Raw genomic sequence first — 23,329 nt, 5'->3', positions numbered from 1 at the left:
ATACAGTGGCCATGAGGATTTTCCATTTTTAGGGCCAACATCTGACATGGCCTTCAGAGTTGCCCTTGGAATGTTTCACATCACGTGATCATTTGCCTTGGGGTTGGGTGGAGGAGCCGGCAGAAATTCTAGTCTGCTGAACTGGGTCTGGGGAGAAAGTCACTGGAACAAGAACTTGGGGAGATGACATCAGTCTAAGAGGCAAGAAAAAGATGTGTATGAAGAAATCAGCCTTTAAATAACTAGTTCTTGCGGTGGCCTTCTACAATGAAACTGAACATTTTTCTTTGGAGGGGGGAGACTAAGATTACACTTTCGGAAAACAGTAGAGCTTCCATGATGATGGAATTTGGAGGGTACTGGGTGTGAACTCTAAAGGAAACAAGGATGGGGCATCAACTAGAGCATCAGTTTGGCTCAAAGGGTCGGTCCATAAATTAGAAAGAAATGATTTCCTTCCTCTTGCTGTCCTTTGTTCTTGTAGGTGTGGGTCATGGCATGATTTGGGAGACCAAGGGAAAGACTGAGGACAAGCTAGGAAAACAGAATAGGGAGCAAATATAAGCAATGAAGGGAAGAGTATGAGAGGGCAAGGAAAGGGACGACACCACAAAAAGCTGAGAGAGACAGATGAGGGGGAAAGGTATAGAGAGAATAAACACAGAAGGGCTGAACAAAGTCCAGACGTGGCTGAACAAAGTTCAGACGTAGCTGACCAGGCCCTCTGCCCTCAATGGGTTGTTTGCCGGAAACAGCTCTTCACAGTAACAGCTTGAACAGAGAGGAGTGGAGCAGAGACAAGGACCACTCCTTGTCTGGAGTGGTCATCACTGGAAGGCCAGTGATGCTCTCACCCTTTTTGCATTCCTTCTTCATATCCTGTTGTTCTTTAGTCCCTTCTTTCCATCTCTAGCCTCAGAACTTGCTCTCGTCTGCCTTTTGGACCCTTTTATTTGCTTTGAGCTAAAAGGCAATTGCTTAAACTTGGGAAATCAGAATAATGATGGAATTTCAGTTTCTCACTCATAGGCCTTTGAATTTAAAAGCCTTATTTTGGGGAAGGACAGAAATTTTGCTGGTGTCTCTAGCAGTCCACCATTAAGGCATATTCATACCCTGTTTAGAACCAGAACTGGACAGGCCCTGAATAAGTAGGATGTAAGAAAAGGTCAGGAAAAGTTTTAGACTAAGCTGACTCAAGAGGAACTCCTGATTAGAAAACAACTCCAATGTGGCTACACATACCATTTCCCCAATTTGGAGGTACCGAGCCAAGGGGGAAGATGATTGAAGAACAAAGGTGTTTCTTCAAGACAGAAGCAAATACGAAGAGGACAGAAATGCAGATGCCACTGTAATTTTAAGAACAACTGCGAAGAACAATTTTAAGAACAAGAGCTAAATCACAAGGGTCAGAGAGTTGAAATGGATGAAACAGTTATGCAACTCCTACCCACATCTACAGTGTACTGTGAGCACACCAAATCCTAGGCCCTGCTGAAAGGGGAACGAAAATCTTGGACTTAATGTTCAACAATCTAAATAATAACAATGCAAGATTTAAACCCACAAGCATCATTTCAAGAAATATCCCTGGCATCAAAGCCATTCAAATTTCTTAGAGTTGAAAGAATTTGGACTGTATCAAAGACTACTAATTCTCATAAAGGGGCTGGTATCTGAACAGCAGGAGTCACTGGTTGAGGGCAATTTTATCAGACAGGTGGTGACTCTAGACAGTTTATTTTGTGTCTGCGTAATTAGATCCTCTTCCCAGGCACACACGCGAGGATTCTGAAAAAGGGAAAGATGCCCTTGTGTGCTCCCGTCCACGTCATTAGAAATCAGATGCACCCACTTTCACAGGTACTCACTGACTGCGATCTGCAGACTCGCCCTCTGAGTCTCCACACATAGCCATGCTTTTTGCACCAGGCAAGGGTAGTAGCCCCGACCTCTGCCTGCCCCTACCTCATTCTGTAAAGGAAGCAAACGTTTTTTCCTTACATTTTCGCATGTATTATAATGCTTTAAAAAAATGAACTTTCAGTTGTAATGGCAGACTTCCCTGTTGGTCCGGTGGTTAAGAATCCACCTGCCAATGCAGGGGATATGGGTTTGATTTCTGGTCCAGGAAGATCCCACCTACCACTGAGGGGCAACTAAGCCTGTGTGCCACAACTGCGGAAACCCCTGCACCCCAGAGCCCATGCTCCACAGCAAGAGGAGCCCTCTCTTACCACAGCTATACAAAGCCCACATGCAGCAATAAAGAGGCAGCACAGCCATAAATAAATTAAATTTTTTACATTGTAATGCCTTTAAGGAAATTATTTTATTCTTCAAATAGAGAGAACCTACTGTGGGGAGTCACTCCCTGGTAATGCTAAGGTTCAAAGCCCCTACTCTGTGAAGGTTCTTTTCAATTAGTGGAGCTGATCTTAGGGTATTTGAAAGCTGAAGCTGGGATTCATCCCTTAATTAAGGGCTAATCAGTCTCTGTGCATATCTAACAAAGTTCCTAGAAACTTCAGTACCGAGGCTAGACAGGCATGTGGGGTTCTCAGATGTCAGCTTCTGGGAAAGCAGACTGTGGAGAAAACAAGGATTTCTTTTGGCTTTTGAAGAAATAGGTCTTCATTGTAGAATATAGGCTCAGAAATAGGACCTGGGGCTTGTTTCTTTGAGATAGTGCAGTAGAGGACAGAAAGCTAGGCAGTGCCTCAAAGGGTTAGTTCCCTTGTTGATGGTAACTGGTAGACCAGAAGGGCGACCAGATAGAGCCCAGAGGGTGATGGGGGTGGGACAGCCTTGAACGGTCCTTTTTGATTCCTTGGGAAAGGCTAGGGGAAGAAGGATGAATGGGTCCTACCAATATGGAAAATTCCCAGATGACACTTTTGCTTTATAACTACTCTTTCACCCCTTTACTCTCCTGAAGCTGCAACATTCCTATTTAATAAAATAAAATGTTATCAGATGATAGAATAAGAGATCAAACAGAAAAAAATAGGCAGATGAGATATGCAAAAACCTGAGTAAGAGAAAAGCAGAAATGGTGAGAAAGTAAATATGGGTAAAAACAAGGCAAAAACAGGAAGAGATTAGGTGACATTAAAAGTAAAGAAATAATTGGTCACTGGAAGAAGGATATAGGCAAGAAGAAGGAGAGAAAAAAGGCATGGGGTTAGAGTCTTTCAAGAGAGGACAGCAAGAGTACATAGTTGTATCCTTTCTCCCAGAAGCATATTTTCTCTGTCTGCCCTCGTCTCCCTTTTTCCTTTATTCCTTAATAAATACATATTGAGAGCTGACTATTCTGTGCACTAGGCTTAGAAACAAGGGGAAATCAGATGAGTGAGACCAGCTCCTTGCTCTTAAATTGCCTGCTGGTGAATTATGTGATACCCTGCCAAAGGCAGGAATAATGCCAATGTTCTTGCAGCTGGACTGTGGTTGAATGCAAGGCTTGGTGGGGTTAAGGCATTCCTCATGCATACTGGGCAGAAACTGATTTCAATGACCCTAAATTTGGGTCCACAGACTATACTGGGACGGGGAGCCAGTTATGTGGCTAGTGGCTAAAGATTCAGACCTTTAAAGATTCTGGCACCACTGGAAGTGTTAACTGGGTACTTTAGGACTACTGGGCCCACGGCTGCCACATCCTCAGTTATATATATTGTGGGAGAAATTATGAGACTTCCTCTAGTTTCCCTGAATCAGCATCTACTAAGGGTGGGATTAAGCAACACATATAAGTACACACATGTCTACCATCACTGTAATTTGATGAAAGACATTTCAACACCAAACCATGGACCTGCATCCCCTGTCCTGGAACTCAGTTGATTGGTGGGTAGCACCTTAGGCCTACCTTTGGAGCTTTTTCTGAGATGTGCCCTGGTGTCTATGGAGCTTGGGTGCTATATTCCAGCTCCTCCTCTGCCCTTTCAATACTGTCAGTATTTTCCATGGCAGGCTCCTCTGCAGTACCCACTTCCTTGATATCCTCCTGCCCACACAAGCTCACAGTCATCCTTGTGAGTCATCACAGGTCACATCACTCACCATAAGTGAAATCAAACCTTCCCCACTGCTTCCTCTCCAAGGTGCTGCAGGGAGGGGATGGGGACAAAGATGGAGGTCTCAGTCTGCAAAGATGTGCCTTCCGTGCCTTAGGACAGAGGTGGCTTACGTCACTCCTCAATCTCTGGCTTGTGGAAGAGTTGTCATTCTGTCTGGTTTCAGACACACCCCTCTCTCTTGCTGTTAGTATCTTTGGGCCATAAATAACAGAGGGGTCCTTTTCTTTTGAGCTTCTGTGAAGTGTGGTCCTTTCCGACTTCTCCCACGTCCCTTTTCAAAGTTGAAGTATTTGTCAAGGCTTCCTCTTAGTCAACAAACACCTTCGTGTTTTGTCTCCTCCTCCTTTAGCAAAACCAAAAATCATGTGTCCTTCAGCAAGGACCAGGTGTATCACACCAAGGGGAAAAGGACCCATAGTTCGTCTTGATGGTCAACCTACAGCCCAAGGGAGAGTGCAATAGCCAACACGAATGTTGTCTGGACTTCAGGGATCTACACATTTCCCCTCATCCAGGCAGACAGAGAAGAAACATATTTTTGAAACCTCTGAAATACAGATGGGCTGTGCATTCTCACCATGCCTGCTCTGGGATACATCACACTGTAGCCCTAGAGCATAGTTAGAATCTTTCACCAGGGCTTGCCCCAGATTTCTCTGAGAAAGAAAATAAGGTTGTTTTCTTGCTCTCCTTCACTCGTCCTCTCATCTCCCTCTTCCATCTTCTTGATAGCCTTCCTCCTCATGCCCAGTGTCTTGATGTCCTCAGCACCATCGTGTCAAAACCTCCTTTAAGCTCTTTGGATACGAAGGCAAATAATTAGCGATTAGCACTTGTGGTCAGAGACATCCATGGTTCTCCATTTTTGCTAGTAACATGTTTCCCAGGGGAGAATTCTCCAGGGATTAGGAATGTCGCCAGGATCTTCTGTAGACTTCAACGAGGTCGGGGTATTTGTCTTCCAGCCTTGCCACCTCCCTTGCAGTGAATCTGAGCCCTCCTCTTGGGTAACCAAAACCTTCATGTTCTGTCCTTTCCTCCTTTATTCAAACCAACCCTCAGTTGCCCTTTGGGAAGCAGTCATATAACCTTCACAATGGCTAAAAAATAACAGCTTTTTCTTCTATTCTTCTTTTTTTAAACCAAGATTATAGCTGGATTCCCTTCCCGTCTCTCTGTTGATAGATGACTTGGCCTAAAGTGAGAATAAGTATATGGTAGAGGGTGGAGGCTTTCCCACAATGGCCTTCTTTGCATGTGTGTCTCAGAGGTGGCAGAAGGACATCAGATGAGGCCCAAGTATATCTTTCAGGTAATATAAGTATTATATATTATAATACTTAGGATGTCAAGTGATGTAGGTGTTAGCTGCAAGGTCAAGTCTCTAAAGGTGCTGCCATATCCTTTAGAGGGATCGGGGTGACATTTAGGGCTGTTGAATAAAAACCTGGAGTAGGGGATGGTTGATGGATATCTCTTGCTTTCACTCCCTATTTACAAACAGACCAGAAGAGGGAACAATGCTACCTCCTTTCCCATCCCTGGTTATGTCCTCTTCTGCTGGGTGGTCCACGAAACTCTGCCTCTCCTCTGGCCCCTTCTCTTTTTGGCCATTCTACTGTCTGGTCTTTCCTGAATGAGGAATAGGAAAGAAAATTTTTTAAACATCTGGTGAATGCAAAAAAAAAAAAAAAATCAGTTTTCACCCAAAGTAATAGAAAGTACTCTAAAGGAGAAAATCTGTATATATATATTTGGGGCCCTGTTTGCAGGTCCTTAAACTCCTAAGGCTGTATATAGACCCTTGGTCAAAAACTTTTGTTCTTGTTGGTTCATTCTTAGAAATATTCAATTAGGGTGGAACTTGTGGTGGGGTGGACAGTTATACTTGATTTCACCCAATGTGAGAAGAATCTTGGGGGGTGGGATAGATACTATTGTGAGACTTCCTTGGACTACGTGAGGTGGGTGTTCCCATGAGCCAGTCTTCTGAGAGAGTCAAGTTTTGTGTTATAAATTGGTTTGGAGTATAGGTGGCAGCAATGGTCAGGGGTTAGGGGTTGCCTGAAGGAGGCAGTTTTGAGAAACAAAACTGTATAATTAGGCAGTCAGACCAGTAACTCCTCCCTTATCAGTCTCTTGATATTACCTGCTCCTGCCGGTGGTATTTGAAGGCACCTTAGTACTCTTCGTCTGGCCTGAGCTGCAGCACAGCTGGGAGTGGATCACTGCCTGCTCTGGCCCTTCAAATCCTTGGAGCAAGTACAGGGAGGGGGTGCACATCATGGAACTGCTCCTTCTCTCCTTGGTTCCTGTTTCTTCTTATCTCTATCTCCACATCATCCAACATCCCTGTGAAAAGAGAAAAAAATATTAAATAGCATCTGTCTCTACATATGGGAAGGTTTGGGGGAATAATTTGGAAAGCAGGTACAGCTTATTGCAACAAGGAAGGGAAAGAAGTGAGGGTGTGTATTTGGGCAGCACCCCAGAGGTCTGAAGGACTGGCAGGTGTTTCCAAAATAATCCTGTGCCCAGAAGACCCATTTACCGTAGGAGCGGAAAAACAAAGGGAAGGGCAGGTGTCTGCTGATATGGGAGAACGTTTCCTGCCACCCCAGGCTTTTTTTGATGTGATGTTAAAAGTCAGCTGAGGATGCTGTGAATTTTCCCAGTATGTCTCAGACATGAGCAAGCAAAATTACACAACAACAAAACAAACAAAAATAATATAGGCTTGGCACTTTTAATATAGCCTCATAAGAACATTTTAACAAAAATTCATAAAACCAAGTCACTCTGTATTCCCTGGTCATTTTTATTAAAAAAAAAAAAAATTTGGCACCAAAAAAACAGAACTGGACTTCCCTGGTGGTCCAGTGGTTAAGAATCTACCTGCCAAAGCAAGGAACACAAGTTTGATCCCTGATCTGGAAAGATCCCACATGCCTCTGGGAGAATAAGCCCATGCTCTGGAACAAGAGAAGCCACGGCCGTGAGAAGCCCACGCACCTCGGTTAAGGAGCAGCCCCCACTTACCTCAACTAGAGGAAGCCCCACAGGTGCAGCAACAGACCCAGCTCAGCCAAAAATAAACAAAAGTTTTTAAAATTAGAAAGGACTAACTGTAAGAATACAGCAAAAACTTTCAAAAGGAATCATTTGGCTTTAAAATTCAGTATACAGTTTCATCTTTTCTCCTCTTGCTTGCATCAGTAAAAACATTTTCCTGGATCTTCCCCATTGCTTCAGATTGGGATTGGCACCCCTGCCATTAACCCAGCTCTAGCTCCTCAGAAATCACCTTGGTTTCACATATGCCTCTCTATGCCTCTCTGAGCCATTAGAAAGATTCACAACAGGCTTACACATGTCTGTTTCCCCTGTCTAGGGCAAAGGTAGACGATGCCCCTTCAGTAAGCTCTGGCTTACAAAAAAGAATGTTCTGTGTCCTCATCCTGCCCGGCTTTGAGACATGGCAGCCTCTATAGCCTGTATTTCAGGAGTGTCTGAAACCCAGTTGTCCCACAACTTGCTCTAGACTTTGTTATGAACCATAACCACTTGCTTCTTGCTCTCCCAGCTACTGCTTGTGCATTTTTTTTTTTTTGCTTTCTTGGCTGCCACCTCCCAGGTACTTATTCTCTTTCTTCCCCCTGTGCAACAAGGCTAACTCCAAGTTGTCATTTTTTCTAAGAGGGCAGGGAATTCACTAAGGTAATGATCTCAGCTCCCTCCCCAACTACACGTGATTTTGTTGAGCTACTTCCCAAGGGAGAAACAAGGGCAGATCAGGAACATAGCTCAAGGCCCTCGGGGATCTACTAAATTTAAAGCAACGAAGTTCAGTCACTCAGTTGTGTCGGACTCTTTGCAACCCCATGGACTGCAGCACACCAGGCTTCCCTGTCCATCACTAACTCCTGGAGCTTGCTCAAACTCATGTCCATCAAGTTGGTGATGCCATCCAACCATCTTATCCTCTGTCGTCTTCTTCTTCTCCTGCCTTCAATCTTTCCCAGCATCGGGGTCTTTTCCAATGAGTCAGTTCTTTGCATCAGGTGGTCAAAGAGTTGGAGTTTTAGCTTCATCATTAGTCCCTCCAATGAATATTCAGGACTGATTTCCTCTACGACTGACTGTGTAGGTTCGATATACACTTTGTCCCTTCTTGGGAGAGGTTAATGGTGATCATTTCTGAAATAATCTGATTTATAAACATAAGATCTTGTCCTGCAAGCTTAAAGCTTTACCATGTATTCTGTAGAGGGCATCTTGAGGACTTTATGAAGCTTTCCTTCAGCCTGCCCTAGACCCACAGAGGACTTTGGTGCTTGTTCTCAAGCTTCCCATCTCCCATTCTGATGCTCTATCTTTCTTTCTAGCCTTCCTTCAGGTACCCAGAAGCTTCATGTTCTGTTTCCCACTCCCCCTATCAAAACCAACTTTCATTCATCCTTAGAGAAGAGACCAGATGCCGAACGTGAAAAATACGCTCAAAATCCCACACCCCTTTTCTTTCCCCACTTTCCAAGCTGTCACTGAAGGGAGAGTGCAGTCACCAGGAATCTGGCCTGAAATACACAGGAACCTGTGCTTTGCCCCTATCTGAGGACACAAGTGACTGGCATCACTTCTGAAATTTCTGACTATGGGTAGGCTCGGGGTTCTCATCCTCTCTGCCTTAGGAAACTGCCACCCTCTGCAGGGAGGGGAATCTCTAGATTTCTATAGAATCTTTATTGAGGGACTGTCCTGGATCTCTTCATGAAATACAGAAAGTTGCTTTTTTGATCTTCCACCTCCTGTAGAGTTCTGGCTTCTGTGTTTTTCACTCCCCTAACAAGTGCTCTATGGTATCTTGGGATGCTCACTTCTTCTTGATAAATCGTTCAGCTGTCCCTTGGCACAAGGCCAGAATAACTCATATTAGGGTGAAAAAGACATGTAGCTCCCCACTGTGTCTCTTTGAGTTGCTTTATAAGTGATGAAGTCCAGGGATTGTCAGCAGTAAGACCCACATTTGTAAGGGTTTTAAACTTTTCCCGCTTGCCTGGGGTGGGTGAGAAGCACTGCAGCAAGGATCACTGCTATTTATTTTGAAACCTGACTTCATATACAGGGACTTCTAATGTCACCCCACTATCCTGCTTTAGAATTCTTTTCACATATGAAATAAGTAAAATTTGTTTGTGTGCCCTTTATTGCTTCCCTTCTCTAAGATTTTGGCAGAGGCTCTGTCTTCTCTCCGCTTGTAAACTCATCCCTCATTTGTCCTGTGGGAAAATAGGATAGACTAGGATGGAAAAAATCTATATTTTTTTCTCTTAGAACAGTGACAGGTCTCAGAACCAAAGCAATCATGTTCTCATGGCTGCATGTTAGGTATCATTGCTTAGGCTAGCTCTTGGAGAAATACAGCTGTAGGAAGGCTTCATGTCAACCACCTCTGTGGAATCTGCCCTGGTGGTTATAAGAGCTCATCCCGAGTCACAACCAGTCTATTCTGGGAACTTCTCCGGGATCTTAGAAAAAGCTCAGAGGGTAGCTACAGGCTTATACTCCTTTGGTTTTGTAAGAGGTTAGTCAGCCTCTAACTCATATTGCTGTCTAAGGATATTTTTGCAAAACCCTAAAAAGATCCACGTCTTTAAAAAAAAGAACTCTTGCCTTTAGTTGTTCAAGAATGATCCTGAGACAAATCTGCAAGTAGTGCAGCTGAGACAGTGCTAGAGAGAAGATCTGTTTTAATTCTGACTGCCATTTTTCAGCAAAGTGGAATGGTCCCTGAAATTTTTGATCCTCTGTTTCCTCATGGACAAAATTGGTTTACTGATATTAACTAACCACACAGTTAAGTTCAGTTCAGTTCAGTCACTCAGTCGTGTCCAACTCTTTGCGACCCCATGAATCGCAGCACGCCAGGCCTCCCTGTCCATCACCAACTCCTGGAGTTCACTCAGACTCACATCCATCGAGTCAGTGATGCCATCCATCCTCTGTCATCCCCTTCTCCTCCTGCCCCCAATCCCTCCCAGCATCAGAGTCTTTTCCAATGAGTCAACTCTTCGCATGAGGTGGCCAAAGTACTGGAGTTTCAGCTTTAGCATCATTCCTTCCAAAGAAATCCCAGGGCTGATCTCCTTCAGAATGGACTGGTTGGATCTCCTTGCAGTCCAAGGGACTCTGAAGAGTCTTCTCCAACACCACACTTCAAAAGCATCTCACATCCATACATGACCACTGGAAAAACCACAGCCTTGACTAGACGAACCTTTGTTGGCAAAGTAATGTCTCTGCTTTTCAATATGCTATCTATGTCGGTCATAACTTTCCATCCAAGGAGTAAGCGTCTTTTAATTTCATGGCTGCAGTCACCATCTGCAGTGATTTTGGAGCCCAGAAAAATAAAGTCTGACACTGTTTTCACTGTTTCCCCATCTATTTCCCATGAAGTGGTGGGACCGGATGCCATGATCTTCATTTTCTGAATGTTGAGCTTTAAGCCAACCTTTTCACTCTCCACTTTCACTTTCATCAAGAAGCTTTTTAGTTCTTCTTCACTTTCTGCCATAAGGGTGGTGTCACCTGCATATCTGAAGTTATTGATATTTCTCTCAGAAATCTTGATTCCAGCTTGTGCTTCTTCCAGCCCAGCATTTCTCATGATGTACTCTGCATATAAGTTAAATAAGCAGGGTGACAATATACAGCCTTAGCATACTCCTTTTCCTATTTGGAACCAGTCTGTTGTTCCATGTCCTGTTCTAACTGTTGCTTCCTGACCTGCATACAGGTTTCTCAAGAGGCAGGTCAGGTGGTCTGGTATTCCCATCTCTTTCAGAATTTTCCACAGTTTATTGTGATCCACACAGTCAAAGGCTTTGGCATAGTCAATAAAGCAGAAATAGATGTTATTTCTGGAACTCTCTTGCTTTTTCCATGATCCAGCGGATGTTGGCAATTTGATCTCTGGTTCCTCTGCCTTTTCTAAAACCAGCTTGAACATCAGGAAGTTCACGGTTCACATATTGCTGAAGCCTGGCTTGGAGAATTTTGAGCATGACTTTACTAGCATGTGAGATGAGTGCAATTGTGTGGTAGTTTGAGCATTCTTTGGCATTGCCTTTCTTTGGGATTGGAATGAAAACTGACCTTTTCCAGTCCTGTGGCCACTGCTGAGATCTCTTCAAGAAAATTAGAGATACCAAAGGAACATTTCATGCAAAGATGGGCTCGATAAAGGACAGAAATGGTATGGACCTAACAGAAGCAGTAGATATTAAGAAGAGGTGGCAGGAATACACAGAAGAACTGTACAAAAAAGATCTTCACGACCAAGATAATCACGATGGTGTGATCACTCACCTAGAGCCAGATATCCTAGAACGTGAAGTCAAGTGGGCCTTAGAAAGCATCACTATGAACAAAGCTAGTGGAGGTGATGGAATTCCAGTTGAGCTATTTCAAACCACACAGTAGTGGGAGGTTAAAAGGATCTTTCTAAGGTGTGAACATATAATATTCCTTGTCATTGTAGTACTTATGATTTGAGTGCTGCCACCTCATATTTGCACACCTTTGTCTATTATGGTGCTTCCATCCTCTTGACCAATATTGAAATTTCTACTTGTAAATCAGTGTTCTGAACCTATACTTTGTAGACGTTGGTGCACTTTAAGTTGTCTGTAGGCCTCTTGACATTGCATGCAAAAGTATATATTTGTATATGTGAGTAGGATTTTCTGGTGAAAAGGTTTCATAAATTTCATCAGGCTCTCAAAGAGATTCCAATATCTAAAGGGTTTCAGATTTGGAATTTGAGAGTTAAACCTTTGATTTTAACCACAGAAGTACATGTAGTGAGCCTAAGTTTCTATCAAATAAAACAGTATTGTCTTATTGTGAGATACAGACTATTTGAAATTGAAACTGTGAGGGAAATTCTGTGATGTGCTCACTGGCATAAGAGTATCTGATGGCCTGCAAGCTGAAGGGCAAGGCAGAGACTCAGTCTGTGATGTTTTATTGTCAGCTGCCTGATCCTGAGCAAGACCCTTCCCCTCCCTGAACTTCAGTGACTGTATCTGTAAAATGAGGGATTGAATGCATGGTTTCCGCAAGTCCCTCAACAACTCTAAAATAATATAATTCTCTTAGGAAGCAGGATGAAAGCAGATCCAGGTTCCTATGGTAAATTTTAAAAGAATTAGGGGAAAGGGGGGCTTTGTGCCCAGGGTTTCTAGATTCCAGGATTTCATCCCTGATAATGATCTGACAGTGAGTCTGCTGCCTGGATAGTTTCCAGCCAAAGGAAGTAGGCGGACAGCTCGGAGAAACTGATAAACTAGACATTGGACTGCCCCCCATTCCAAGGGCCAGGATGGAACTGTCAGGGCTACTTCTCAGCAGAGCAGGTTTGTGCTGCCCCGATTCATCTCACACATCTCCAGGGAATCAGTGCCTGAGACAGAAGACATTCTGGCGCATGTGTCTTCAGACTTGTACCATAGATCGCTGGCTGGGGAGCACCGACACCTTCCTGCAAACACTTCAGTGCTCGGTAAGTCTGAGGGGACTGGATGCAGCAGGAGCAGGGCCTGGGTGGGAGAAAGTAGAGCTCCTGCCCTTGTACTTCATCTTCCGCCTGGAATGCTGGCACCCAATTCCCAGGTGGAGGGAAAGGGAAGCAGAATCTTCTGAGAAATGTGCAGTCATGGGCATCAGAGTCAGATATATCTTCCAAGAGTAATAATATGTTACCTAGCTTGTTCCATGATTTACCTTTGCAAAAAATATCCATGGATTATTACCATTTGTAACGAGTTTCAAGTTAGCATTAAGTATACATTACTACCCATTTTCACTTAGCAAGAAATAAACTTTAGGGGAAAAGGACAATGGCAGATAAATTCTATTTGGAGAAAATGTAAGGATGCATCTTAACATTGCCCATTACCCGCACTTAGGTAGGATATCAAGGTGGATAACTTTTGAATACCAAGGACAGTTGAAAAGGAGTGGTGTGTTTGCCACAACCTTTCTGAAAGGGAGTGTGAGAAAAGAAATTGCAAGGCCTCTTGACAAGTGGAAAAAGGAAAACATCTCATCCACAGTATTGTCATACATGCTACACATAGACTAGAGGTACAGAACACCTTTATCCTCTACTTTTGAGGGCCTAGACACTAAAAAAAAAATAACAAAACAATATTTGTATGGTCTCATGAAACATCAAGGAATTAGAATAAATTTAGAGTAAAAAGCAAAATGTCCCATGTACCTCCTACCTGTCCTTATGAGTAACAATCAACAACAACCTCTTGACCATCTTTCTTGTCTTGTCTCTTGTCTTTACAATATGTGCCTGCATGTACATACACTCCATTTTTCACTTACTGTTTGAGAGAATTGCATGTCTGTATATGTAGGTCTTTTTCCATATTTCTTGAGAGCTGCATGTCATTCTATAAATATATTGATGGATTGTTAGGTTGTTACCCTAGTATGGTCATTACAATCACATCTGCCTAAATAGGCCACTTTTTTTGTACATGTGCAAGTCCATTACTCTTAAAAAGGAATAGGAAATCATGTAAATTTAAAATAGATAAGCTTTCTCTTTATAAAGGAAGAACTCTAAATTACTCCACTCAACATATGACTTTTGACTTAACATAGAACATTCACTATTTTCAGTGAAACATCCAATTTTAAAAATAAAATGAATTTACTTATTACACACACGATAAATAGAAGAGAAATGAAAGGGGAAACAGGTAAGGAAAAATAGATAAAAGGGAAAATAGATAAAACCTTCATGATTCCTAAATATCCATGAAGCAAAAATCTAGTATATAACCACGAAACACAAAAAATATCTTCTCAGCTTTTAAACTTAAAGATGGGTAGATTTTCACTGATGTATATTATACTCTATTCATTGAAAAAAAAGACAGACCTTTTCAAAACCCCTTGATATATTTGCAAAACTGACCATTTATCATACCACAAAGAAAAAATAAAGTCCCCAAAGTAGAAATATTGTATTGAAAATTGTGTAGACAATATTCTCTGAATAAATGAAACTAAAAATTAAGAGATTAAAATTCTATCACCTGGAAAAATTTGAACTCCTTTTGCTCTTGTGCATAAGAAATGAATTCTAAAGTTGTAGACCATCCAGAACGTAATAATGATGAAAACATCAACTATCACAATCTATGGCTTTCAGCAGAAGCATTTCCATGAATAAAATTCATAGATGTAAATTCTTCCATTAAGTAAAAAATAATTATAAATTATACATCCAGTTCAAAAATCTGGAAAACAGGAAGAGCTTATTAATAAAGATTAAAGTGGAAAGCATCACAATAAATAAAGCAGGAAAAGGATAGAACTAAAGAGCTAGTTCTTTGGATGATTAAATTTAAAGAGTAGGTTAACTCTTTGAAAAATAAATTATATAACCTAAACAATGAAAAGAAAGGTATAGACACCCAAAATCAGAAACACAAAAAAATTAAGCCCTCCCTAAAAGAAGATAATAGAGTCAAAAGTGATTATTTTACTCAGGCAAATATACTTGCAAATGTAGGCGAAACAGATGATTTTCCAGGAAACTGTCAGATAGTAATCCCTACTCTTCCAAAATGACCTGCGCCCAGATGACTTCACAGAGTAATTTTAACAAACTGTAGGAAACAATTTAATATATCCAGAACTTAGAAAAAGGAAAAAAGCTACCAAAAAATTTTTTGAAGGAAGCATAACATTAGCAGCAGAGAATCTAAGATGACCATTTTTTAAATGAACAATAAAATTAGAGAGCTTACCCTGCCTGATTTCAAGATTTAGTATAAAGCTACAGTGATCAAGACAGTGTGGTATTAGGACTTCTTTGGTGGTTCAGTGGCTAAGAGTCTGAGGTCCCAGTGCAGGGGGCTGAGGTTCAGTCCCTGGTCAGGGAACTAGATCCCAGATGCCACAACTAAGAGTTCACCTGCTGCAAATAAGAACTCCTGAGAGCTGCAACCAAGCCCCCAAGCAGTCCAATGAATAAATAAAGATTTTTTAAAAGACAGTGTGGCATCAGCATAAAGATAAATATACAGCTCAATGGAATATAAGAGAGCACAGAAGTAGTTCCATATATATATGGCTATGGGTTTCCAACAAAGTTCCCAGGGTAATTAACAGGAAAAGGATAATCTTTTCAAGGAGTGGTGCTGTCACCGGCAAAGCCCACTGCGGTAGGGGTTGGGGAGGGACAGGGGAATAAAATGGAATCTAGGCTATGAGGTCTAACTTCTTTTTTGCTTAATTTAGTTTTACTTGCCTGTAAGTGCTGTGTGCAGAAGCCTTGTACCTAACACATCAGATGAGCTATCCCAGCACACAACTGCAGTGCCCAGCACTTCAGACCCGACAGAATTCCTTCCAAAATGGCCGAACTGACACCTCAGCTCCAGGAGCGTGTGCAGAAGTGCTGGACATGACACCTCAGTTCAAGATGGCGCCGCAGTGGGCCGTGTGCAGAGACACTGTGCCTGGCACTGAGATCTGGAGAGTGCAAAGCAGCAGAGAACTTGGCACCTGCCCCCTCCCCCACTGCCAAGACCCCTAAAAAGCAGCCAGGTGCTCTGCCTCTCCAGCAGAGTCTGGACTCTAGAGCTTGAGCTCCCACCTCTCCATTCTTTAATCAAAGAATCCTTTCCTTTGCTTCTGAACCCAACTCAGTCTCCATAGCTCACCAGCCAGGAGGACCCTTGCTGGAGCCCAGCTGGAAACTGTCAATAACAGTACTGGCACAACTGGCTGGGTATCTGTGGGGAGGGGGGAATGCCTCCACTCTTATTTCTCACATTATACACAAAAATTAACTCAATATGTATCATAAACCTATATATAAGACCTGTAACTATAAAACTTACTGATTCTACAAGAAAATAGAGGAGATATTCTTTGTGACTTTGGCTAGACAAAGATTTCTTAGATATGTTGTCACCAAGAACCCCAAGAAAATTTTTGTAAACTAGACTTAATCAAAATTTTAAACTTTAATAAGAATGTAAAGATAAGCCACTGACTGGGAGAAATTATTTGCAAAGCATAAAATCCAAGAGAGGATTTATATATAGATTATATAAAGGACTTTTATAACTCAATAAGACAGACAACCCAATTTTTAAAGCGGGCAAAAACTTTAAACAGACACTTCATCAAAGAAGAGAACATGAGTAAATCAACCATACTTCAATAAAAATAAAAATTTTTAAGTTTAAAAATTTCCAAAATAACATGAATAGTAAATAAATCTAGGGAAACAGGTTCACCCTGGCAAGCTGCGGCAACCCCACAGGCAAAGGCTTGAATCACAGCCTGTCTGAGTCTTGGCATAATGTCTCAGGAGAACAGGAGAGGACCCGGGGCTTGTGAGAAGCTCGAGGCAATCTTCCCTGGGAGGCCCCACCTCATCAGAAGAGTTGGCTGAATATAAAACCTCTTAGCTGAGTTTAGAACTGGCTCCTCAGTGATGGGGTTTCCCCTATTTCATGACACAGTCATCTGGCCCTTTTTGTCTCAGTCTCATTCTTTCTGTTGTGTCAGGCAAGAACCATGGGAGCTGGCGCCTTTAGCTTACTCTTCTACTCACTACCTACATAAGTAACTGTAGAAACTGAAAGTGGCTCATTGTATCCTTACAAGTTGAACCACGCAGGCCTTGGCTTTGACGTGTGTGTGTGAGTCTGACAATCAGATCAGATCAGATGAGTCACTCAGTCGTGTCCGACTCTCTGCGACCCCATGAATCGCAGCACGCCAGTCTGACAATAAACACATGATAAAAACACAGCATCTTTAGTCACCAGGAAATGCAAATCAAAACCGTAGTGAGATATCACTATACACCAATTAGAAAGGCTAAAATAAAAAAGATTGCTCATACTTAGTGTTGGAGAGGATGTGGAACAACAGAAAAGCTCAGTCACTTCAGGAGAGGAGATAGAAAATAGTAAAATTATTTTGGAAAAATATTTAGATAATTTCTTTCAAAGTTAAACATATACCAAGTCCATGATCCAGCTATTCCATTCTCAGCTATTTACCCAAGAGAAATGAGAGCATATATCCACACAAAGACTTCCCATAGCTTTATCTTTAATAGCTAAAATCTGGAAGTGATTGAAATGTCCAGCAAAAAGTAAATGAAAAAACAAATTGCATTACATCCATATAAAAGATTGCAGGTATGCATGCTAAGTTGCTTCAGTCATGTCCTATTCTGTGCGACCCTATAAACCATAGCCTGCTCTGTCTATGGGATTCTCCAGACAAGAATACTGGAATGGGTTTCCATGCCCTCCTCTAGGGGATCTTTTCAACCCAGGGATCAAACCCACATCTCTTACATCTCCTGTATTGGCAGAGGTGGTTCTTTACCACTAGTGCCAGCTGGGAAGCCCTTATGAAAGAATTCTACTTGGCAATAAAAAGTAAGTATTGGTAACAGAATGAAATCATTAAACCATACTAAAGATAGTATGTTATATAATCTCATTTACATCAAATTCTAGAAAATGCAAGCTAGTCTTCAGTGACAGAAAGCAGATTAGTGGTGACTTAGGGGGTAGGAAGTGAGAGAGGGAGGTTTGGATTGCAAAGGGTCATGAAGAAACTCTTACAGTGATATGTTCATTAACTTTATTGTAGTGATGGCTTCATGGGTACATATGTCAAAACTCATCAAACAGTGCACTTAAAAGGTGCCGTTTGTTAACTATAAATAAAGTCATATGAACATGCAACCTCATCTAACATTTTAACTCACTCTAGCTGCTATGAGAAGGAACTGGGTGGGGGCTGGGTGGCAGGTAGGGGTAGAAGTTGGAGGTGGTTAGAAAGCTGATGAACCCATCTGAGTGAGAGATGCTGGTGGCTCTGGCAACAGTGGAAATGGAGGGGGGTGGACAGATTCAAGACTGATTTTGAGACTTAAAAAGACTTGCTAGGAATTTAATGTCTCCTCTTAAGGAAATTCTCCCTTGAGTTTCTGGTCCAGGTCATACAAATATGTAATACAATTTTTCATTCTCCCTGTACTCATCTCCATAGTACCATCAAAGTTTATGATTGAGTACATACTGGTAATACTGTTTACTAGGGTTTATCTCTGCCACTAGACCAAGCAACATAAGGGCAGGATTTGTATGACTCACCGCTCTCCATCCCAAGTGCTTTGTCCCATGCTTGATGTGGAGGGGTTATGTAGTAGTTTTAAAACATGCCTGCATATCCTTTAATTTTTCTACCATCAAGGAGTGTCAAATATCTTCCAAGGATAGGTCTTGAGAGGTAAGAGAACTTCTGCCCAGCTTTCTCTCCCTTGGGAAACTCATCCTGCTAGGAGGAAACGTGGGCCACATACAGGGGTTCCAGCTGACAACTCCAGCTGAGGTTCTAGCTGGCAATATCAACTGTTAGACATGACACTAAGTCTTCAAGATGACTCCAGCCCCAGCCACTGTGTGACTGCAACCACACAAAAAGTCCTAAGTGAAACACACAGCTGAGCCCAGTCACCAACAGAACCATGAGTGGAAGTGAAAGTGCTAGTCACTCAGTCGTGTCCCACTCTTTGCAACCCCATGGACTATAGCCACCCAATCTCCTCTGTCCATGTGATTCTTCAGGTGAGAATACTGGAGTAGGTTGCCATTTCAGTTTCTTTCACTTTCAGTCATTAAGTTTTGGGGTAGTTTGTTACAGCAATAGATAATTGGAACTAGGTTAGTGAATGTTTTTTGAATGAATGACTGAATAAGAGGGGGTCTGCTTCAACACCAGGTGAGTCTTAGCTGGTGAGTCTGTTGCCCTGTTCTGACAGGTCCTGAAGTTCTTGGAAGCCCTGGTTCACAAAAGAAAGTCTCTGTTCTTCAGATCTATTAAGAGGAGACACGGAAACTCTCTCCCCAGAACAGAGAACACAGCAAGCCCATGTTAATTCTGGCTGGGATTTCAGAGAGCAGCTTGTTTGTGAGTTCTTAACCTTGAGTCTGTGAACAGCTTCAGGGGAATGAGCATGCATGCATTTTGTATGTATGCACATACATTTTCCTGGAAAGAGAATCCCAGGCCCTAACTTTCATCAGATTTTTAAGTCTGTCCCAAAAATGTTAGGACCCTCTTCTCCAGTCCAACTACCTCAATTTCTAGATTAAAAAACTGAGAACACTTCCCTCTCTGGTGGTAAGGTGGACTAAGTGTCCTGAACAAGCATGCTTCTGAAAACAAATTCTGATTAAAATTTTTTTAATTTCTTAAACACACAGATGAGCTGGGAGGGGAAGTAAGAAATATTGAGGCCAAAACCCCAAGAATCTAGAGAGGTAAGCTATGCATTGCAATCAGCTTTTATCGTAAGGACTTCATAAAGTCAGACATGACTTAGCAACTGAACAACAAGAACAAAGGCAGCCAATCAGCAGTAGACCTCCCAGTCTTGAAAATGAACTTGAACTTCAGTTTCCATAGCCTCATGGAGGTAAGATGATTAAGGGAGAAACCCAGGGGGCTCAAGGTGGAGGACCTAAACTCTACCCCCCATAATACTGGTACCCCAGAAGAACTGCTGCTGCTCCTGCTAAGTTGCTTCAGTCGTGTCCAACTCTGCATGACCCCATAGACAGCACCCCACCAGGCTCCGCCAGCCCTGGGATTCTCCAAGCAAGAACACTGGAGTGGGTTGTCATTTCCTTCTCCAATGCATGAAAGTGAAAAGTGAAAATTAAGTTGCTCAGTCGTGTCCAACTCTTCGCGACCCCATAAACTGCAGCCTACCAGGCTCCTCCATCCATGGGATTTTCCAGGCAAGAGTACTGGGGTGGGGTGCCATTGCCTTCTCCGAATAGATGCTAGGTAGAAGCATTTACCGCTTCCCAACACACTGCAAAGAGAAGTGCCTATCCTAATTTGCCTCTTCTCAGGTGAAAGTAAAACATCCCTTGAGAATTCATCACTGGCAAGCATCCTTCATAAGGGTTTGAAGCCCCTGCACCATGCTCCCCTTCCCCATACTTCCCTCCTTCTCTCTCCTTCCCTCCCTCTGGCTAGGAACCTGGGACCCTGTCTTTTGAATAAACCCCACTACAGGGTTTCTGGCCTCTTCTTCCCATGGCTGAAGTTTCTCGCGGGGACTCTAGCCCCCAAGCCTGCCGGCTGTTCATTGACCCATTGAACACTGGGGTCCTGGGAGGCTGAGGGCTCTGGCCTCCGCTGGGGAAACTGGACTCTGGGTGAAGCTCCCAAGCCAGCGCTATGTGGCCCCCGGAGACAACCTGCTCTCCGGCCTCTGTTCAGGGCCGGGCTCGGGGGTGCAGGCATCCCCGGGAAACCCTGCTCTCCACTCCACCACCCCCACCCCAGGACGCCTGGCTATCCCCGGACTTTCTTCCTCTGGGCTCTGGAACTTTCTGTGGATCCTCTCTCCTCAGGATGAGGAAAGCAGATGTCGCTCTGCCTACCAGGTCCCCAGACATCTCCCCGACCCCAGGGCCTCCAGCTTTCTTCTCCTTCATTCTCCGGTGACCGCAGCCCTTCTCTGCAGTGACAGGTGGCAGAGTAGGGTGCCCTACCCCCACCCCAAACCCCACCCTCCGGGCCCAGGGCCTGCGTCTGGCAGGAGAGGCTGGGTCCCCATGGGGATGGCTGCCCAGCAGAGGGGTCACCAAGGCAGGTTTGTGGGTCCCCGCCTGTGTTGGGGCTGGGCTGGTGCTCAGAGGCATCCAGCTGCGGGCAGGGCCAACAGGGAAAGCCCAGGGCGCATCTGCAGGACCCTTGTCAGCCTTTTCTAAGTGCTTTCCCTCCACGGTGGAGCTCAGGCGTCCCTGGGGTCATATTTTCAAGAACATGGGGGAGTGGCACCCTCACTCATCAAAGCAGCAGCCTGGCCAGCATCCCCGGAGGAAGAGCTGTCCCCTCAGAGCGGCAGGTCAGGCTGCTGTGAGAATCATCTGCATTTTCAAACCACTGTGGTCCCTGTGGCGCCCACACCAGTTACATCAGAACTGCCCAGGGGTTGCACAGGGTGGGATTTAAAGCTCCCGGATAGCCGAATGAGTGACAGTTGAGCCTCACAAGGACCCTGAAAGGCAGGGACTGTTGTCATCCCCACTGGGCTCAGAGAAATCAAGCCAGTTGACCAGGATCAGAGGGTGAGTGGGAGGGATGAGGGGTTCCCCCCCAACCCCTGCACCAGTGGGGATCCGGGCTTCCAGTGGGGCTTCGAGTGGGACCAGGAGGCCTCAGGCTGGCCCAGGAGCTGGTTCTGTCTCCTCAAAAATGGAGAGACATTTTTGCCCCCTCTTTCTCTGCAGTGCTGGGTTGGGCCTCCTCCAAGCTCCAGAGGCGGTAGGTCACCTCCACTTACCTAGCCAGGTCCTCTCACTGGAGAGGTGCACCCTTTGGTGAGGGGGAGGCTATATTTTTGAGGTGAAATATTGTATAACAGCCAGGGGCACAAAATATTAAAAGCCCATAGGTGCCAGCAAGGTTTGAACCAGGGTCAGAAAATTCAAAACAAGGGAGGAAGGCTCCTTTTGGTGGAGGCCCTGGGGTAGGGTGGGATTATCTGGTTCCCAGGCTGCCTCTATCCTCAGGGTTAGAGCAAGCCATGTGCCATATGAGAGTCCCAGGATAGTGACCCCAATATAGGATTACCAGACTATAGGCAGAATATATCCTGCATAATTTTGCCCTGAATCCTATGTTGATCATGTCAGAATGCCTTCAATGTCTTATATTCAGCTTTTTTCAATAAATTGCAAGAATTCAGCAATTAGAGCTGTTTTAGCTTTTTTTCCTGCCACAGTTACTGGTACTTACATCACTTAAATGGCAACACTGGCTAAAAATCATACACATCCCTCCCAAATAATGATCTGGACAATTCCTTATGATCCCTCCTGCAGATTTAGCTGAGGGAAAACCAACAGAAGGGACTGAGAGGTAAAAACGTTTATTTTTTTTTTTTATATTTAAGAAAGAGAGAAACTATTCTTTAACGAAAATCCCAAATCAAGAAAATAATCACTGATAATTAGCAGTGACTTGGGATCAGTTCACAAGGAAAGTTTGAGAAACTGTCACAATCAAGAAGGCCCTGAGGAGACGTAATGACTAACTGTAATGCGGTGTCCTGGACGGGATCCTGGAATGAAAAAGGACTTGGGTGAAAAGGGAGCTGAATAAACTACATGTGTGTTACTCACTCAGACTCTTCCACCCCACAGACTATAGCCTGCCAAGCTCCTCTGTCCATGGGGATTCTCCAGGCGAGAATACTGGAGTGGATTGCCAGGTCCTTCTTCAGGGGATTTTCCCAACCCAGGGATCAAACCCAGGTCTCCCACACTGCAGGCAGATTCTTTACCATCTGAGGCACCAGGGAAGCCCAAATAGATAACAATAAAGTATCAGTGTTGATTTGCCAGTTGTGACCAAAAAGTCCAATAAGTGATGAAGTGGTAAAGAATCTGCCTGCCAAAGCAAGAGACACAGGAGACTTGGGTTCAATCCTGGGTCAGGAAGATCCCCTGGAAAAGCAACCCACTTCAGTATTCTTGCCTGGGAAATCCCATGGAGAGAGGAGCCTGGTGGGCTGCTGTCCATGGGGTCACAAAGAGTCGGACATGACTGAGCACACACAGACACATACCATATGAATTCGATGCTAATAACAGAGGAAAATTGGAACTTGCCAGGTGGTCCAGTGGTTGGGACTCTGTGCTTCCACTCCCAGGGGCATGGATCCCATCCCTGGTCTGGGCACTAAAATCCTGCATGCTGTGCAGTGTGGCCAAAATAATAATAGAGGAAATGGGTAAGTGGAGACTCTACTATCTTTACAATTCTTCTGTAAATCTAGAGTTATTCTAAATTATTTATTTAAAAAGAGGCAACTTTGGGCACTAAGACACTAATGGCCTTCCCTGGGCAGGAACATTACACACATGTTGCCAGGGGAAGAGTATATTCAGTGTGACCCCTGTGAGAGGAAGAGAGCATTGGGAAGCCAGGGCAGTGACTCTTCCAGACTCCACTGGAGTCTTCCCCCCTTCCGACCTGGCTGTGTATCCTTGCCATGGCTCTGTAACAAGTCAGGAACACATCTAAACGCTGAGTGTGGAGGTGGCCCAGCACCCCTAACACAGGTGTTACTCAGTATTCTTCCATTCTGTTAT

General features: G+C 43.8%; 1 long non-coding RNA gene across 1 annotated transcript; it reads left to right on the top strand.

The window, feature by feature from the left end:
* The first annotated feature begins 4,030 nt into the window (after positions 1-4,030).
* On the top strand, positions 4,031-21,924 carry LOC112448459 (uncharacterized). The gene is made up of 2 exons (XR_003036834.2): positions 4,031-12,651; positions 15,417-21,924. It is a non-coding gene; the product is annotated as an uncharacterized lncRNA (long non-coding RNA).
* Positions 21,925-23,329: the final 1,405 nt, after the last annotated feature.

The sequence above is a fragment of the Bos taurus genome, chromosome 10 (assembly GCF_002263795.3).
Source record: "Bos taurus isolate L1 Dominette 01449 registration number 42190680 breed Hereford chromosome 10, ARS-UCD2.0, whole genome shotgun sequence".
Taxonomy (NCBI): Eukaryota; Metazoa; Chordata; class Mammalia; order Artiodactyla; family Bovidae; genus Bos; species Bos taurus.
This window is presented reverse-complemented; position numbering and strand designations above follow the sequence as displayed.